Source organism: Bufo bufo, chromosome 3, assembly GCF_905171765.1.
Source record: "Bufo bufo chromosome 3, aBufBuf1.1, whole genome shotgun sequence".
In the NCBI taxonomy this organism is placed as follows: Eukaryota; Metazoa; Chordata; class Amphibia; order Anura; family Bufonidae; genus Bufo; species Bufo bufo.
In genome coordinates, this window is record NC_053391.1 from 270,717,058 (window position 1) to 270,720,548 (window position 3,491).

The 3,491-nt window shown below is 53.7% G+C and overlaps 1 long non-coding RNA gene across 1 annotated transcript; it reads left to right on the forward strand.

Annotated features, from left to right (window-relative positions):
• The first annotated feature begins 534 nt into the window (after positions 1-534).
• LOC120993366 lies at positions 535-3,014 on the forward strand. The gene is made up of 3 exons (XR_005777232.1): positions 535-549; positions 1,202-1,205; positions 2,795-3,014. It is a non-coding gene; the product is annotated as an uncharacterized LOC120993366 (long non-coding RNA).
• The last annotated feature ends 477 nt before the right edge of the window (positions 3,015-3,491 follow it).

The following is a 3,491-nucleotide window of genomic DNA, read 5'->3' on the forward strand; positions in this document are numbered from 1 at the left end:
TCCCAGTAACTGAGCAGATTGTGAAATACTCAGACCGTCCCGTCTGGCACCAACAACCATGCCACGCTCAAAATTGCTTAAATCACCTTTCTTTCCCATTCTGACATTCAGTTTGGAGTTCAGGAGATTGTCTTGACCAGGACCACCCCCCTAAATGCATTGAAGCAACTGCCATGTGATTGGTTGACTAGATAATTGCATTAATGAGAAATAGAACAGGTGTTCCTAATAATTATTTAGGTGAGTGTATACTGCACGTCTGGGATTAGAAGTGCATAAGTGACTGTCAAATTTAGGCCAGAAATACGGCTTTTTGGTTACTGGGGTGAAAAAACCCTCTAATATACTGCAAAATCTGGGATAAAACGTGCATAAGTGCAATACCGTACATCAGGGTTTTTATTGGCGGTTAATTATTTTTAACAGACTTCACCACTTTTTACTTTGCTTTGTGAAAGCTAACTATGAGGCAAACATCTAATAAGGGACGCGGTCATGGTCGTGGTGGTGGTGTTGTAGGAGCCTCTGGGGCAGGGAGAGGACGTGGCCGTTCTGCCACAGCTACACGTCCTACTGAACCTACTACCTCAGGTCCCAGTAGCCGCCAGAATCTACAGCGATATTTGGTCGGGCATAATGCCGTTCTAAGGATGGTAAGGTCTGAGTAAGTACAGGGGCTAGTCAATTGGTTGGCCGACAGTGGATCCAGCACGTTCACATTATCTCCCACCCAGTCTTCTGCAGAAAGCGCACAGGTGGCGCCTGAAACCCATGCCCATCAGTCTGTCACATCACCCCTGTGCATATCGGGGAACCTGTCTGAGCCTCAAGTCATGCAGCAGTCTCTTATGCTGTTTGAAGACTCTGCTGGCAGGGTTTCCCAAGGGCATCCACCTAGCCCTTCCCCAGGGGTGGAAGACATAGAATGCACTAACGCACAACCACTTATGTTTCCTGATGAGGACATGGGAATACCACCTCAGCACGTCTCTGATGATAACGAAACACAGGTGCCAACTGCTGCGTCTTTCTGCAGTGTGCAGACCGAAAAGGAGGTCAGGGAGGAAGACTGGGTGGAAGACGATGCAGGGGACGATGAGGTCCTAGACCCCACATGGAATGAAGGTCGTGCCACTGTCTTTCAGAGTTCGGAGGAAGAGGCAGTGGTGAGACGGAGCCAACAGCGTAGCAAAAGTGGGAGCAGGGTGCAAAAGCAGAGCAGCCGTCGCCAAAACAGTTCGCCTGCTACTGGCCACCGTCACCAGGGACCGAGCACACCAAAGGCAGCTTCAAGGAGTTCCCTAGCATGGCACTTCTTCACACAATGATCTGACAACAAGACCCGAGTGGTTTGCATGCTGTGCCATCAGAGCCTGAAGCGAGGCATTAACGTTCCGAACCTTAGCACAACCTGCATGACCAGGCATCTACATGCGAGACACGGGCTGCAGAGGAGTAAGCAACTTCAAAACCAAGAAAGGGCTCAGGCCCCTCCTGCTCCCTCTTCTGCTGCTGCCTCGGCCTCTTCCTCTGCCTCTGGAGGAACGTTGGCACCTGCCGCCCAGCAAACAGAAGATGTGCCACCAACACCACCACCTCCGTCACCAAGCATCTCCACCATGTCACATGGAAGCGTTCAGCTCTCCATCTCACAAACCTTTGAGAGAAAGCGTAAATTCCCACCTAGCCACCCTCGATCCCTGGCCCTGAATGCCAGCATTTCTAAACTACTGGCCTTTGAAATGCTGTCATTCAGACTGGTGGAGACGGACAGCTTCAAACAGCTCATGTCGCTTGCTGTCCCACAGTACGTTGTTCCCAGCCGCCACTACTTCTCCAGGAGAGCCATGCCCTCCCTGCACAACCAAGTATCGGATAAAATCAAGTGTGCACTGCGCAACGCCATCTGTGGCAAGGTCCACCTAACCATAGATACGTGGACCAGTAAGCACGGCCAGGGACGCTATATCTCCCTAACTGCACACTGGGTAAATGTAGTGGCGGCTGGGCCCCAGGGGGAGAGCTGTTTGGCGCACGTCCTTCCGCCGCCAAGGATCGCAAGGCATCATTCTTTGCCTCCTGTTGCCTCCTCTTCCTACTCGGCTTCCTCCTCCTCTTCTACCACCTCCTCATCCGGTCAGCAACAGACCTTCACCACTAACTTCAGCACAGCCAGGGGTAAACGTCAGCAGGCCGTTCTGAAACTGATGTGTTTGGGGGACACGCCCTACACCGCGCAGGAGTTGTGGCGGGGTATAGAACAACAGACCGACGGTTGCTGCCAGTGAGCCTCAAGCCTGGCCTGGTGGTGTGCGATAATGGGCGAAATCTCGTTGCAGCTTTGGGACTAGCCGGTTTGACGCACATCCCTTGCCTGGCGCATGTGCTGAATTTGGTGGTGCAGAAATTCATTCACCACTACCCTGACATGTCAGAGCTGCTGCGTAAAGTGCGGGCCGTCTGTGCGCGCTTCCGGCGTTCTCATCCTTCTGGCGCTCGGCTGTCTGCTCTGCAGCGTAACTTCGGCCTTCCCGCTCCACCTTGCACATGCTGTCCAGACTGTGCGAGCAGCAGCAGGCCATAGAGGAGATTTAGCTGCAGCACGCATGGGTGAGTCGCACTGCGGAACAGCACCACTTCACCACCAATGACTGGGCCTCCATGCGAGACCTGTGTGCCCTGTTGCGCTGTTTCGAGTACTCCACCAACATGACCAGTGGCGATGACGCCGTTATCAGCGTTACAATACCACTTCTATGTCTTCTTGAGAAAACACTTAGGGCGGTGATGGAAGAGGATGTAGCCCAGGACGAGGAGGAGGAAAAGGGGTCATCTCTAACACTTTAAGGCCAGTCTTTTAGAAGTGGCTCAGATGGAGGTTTTTGGCAACAGCAGAGGCTGGGTACAAATTTGGCCAGCCAGGGCCCACTACTGGAGGAGGAGGAGGATGGGGATGAAGCATGTTCACAGCGGGGTGGCACCCAACGCAGCTCAAGCCCATCACTGGTGCGTGGCTGGGGGGATACGGAGGACGCAGACAATACGCCTCCCACAGAGGACAGCTTGTCCTTACCTCTGGGCAGCCTGGCACACATGAGCGACTACATGCTGCAGTGCCTGCGCAACGACAGCAGAGTTGCCCACATTTTAACGTGTGCTGACTACTGGGTGGCCACCCTGCTGGATCCCCGTTACAAAGACAATGTGCCGTCCTTAATTCCCTCACTGGAGCGTGATCGGAAGATGCGCGACTACAGGCGTACACGGGTAGACGCTCTCATGAGAGCATTCCCGACTGACGCCGGGGGACAAGTGGAAGCACAAGGCGAAGGCAGGGGAGGAGAAAGAGGTCGCCAACGCAGCTGTGTCAGCGCCAGCACCTCAGAAGGCAGGGTTAGCATGGCCGACATGTGGAAAAGCTTTGTCACCTCGCCGCAACAACCAGCCCCAACTGCTGATATGGAGCGTGTTAGCAGGAGGCAGCATTTGAA